Below are 388 nucleotides of genomic sequence, written 5' to 3'. Positions count from 1 at the left end.
GAAGTTGCTCAGTCGTGTCCGACTCTTAGTGACCCCACGAACTGCAGCCCACCAGGCTCCTCCGTCCATGGGATTTTCCAGGCAAGAGTACTGGAGTGGGATGCCACTGCCTTCTCATACACACACACACACACATACATATATAAAAATAAATCAGCTTGCTGTACATGTGAAACTAACACAACACTGTAAATCAACAGTGCTTCAATTTTTAAAAAATTAATTGTGCCACAATGCAGGTAACATAAAAAAAAGTAACACCATAGCACATAAAGGCAGATATCAGCATAAATAATCTAACTGCTGTCTACTTGAAGACTAAATGGAACAAAAAAAAAAGTTAGCTAAAGTGTATTCCACAGATGTCAATTCAAAAGTCATAACTTTA

This window comes from Bison bison, unplaced genomic scaffold (genome assembly GCF_000754665.1).
Source record: "Bison bison bison isolate TAMUID 2011002044 unplaced genomic scaffold, Bison_UMD1.0 scf7180017859281, whole genome shotgun sequence".
Lineage (NCBI taxonomy): Eukaryota > Metazoa > Chordata > Mammalia > Artiodactyla > Bovidae > Bison > Bison bison.
The sequence above is the reverse complement of the archived record's forward strand: the minus strand, read 5'-3'. Positions refer to the sequence as shown.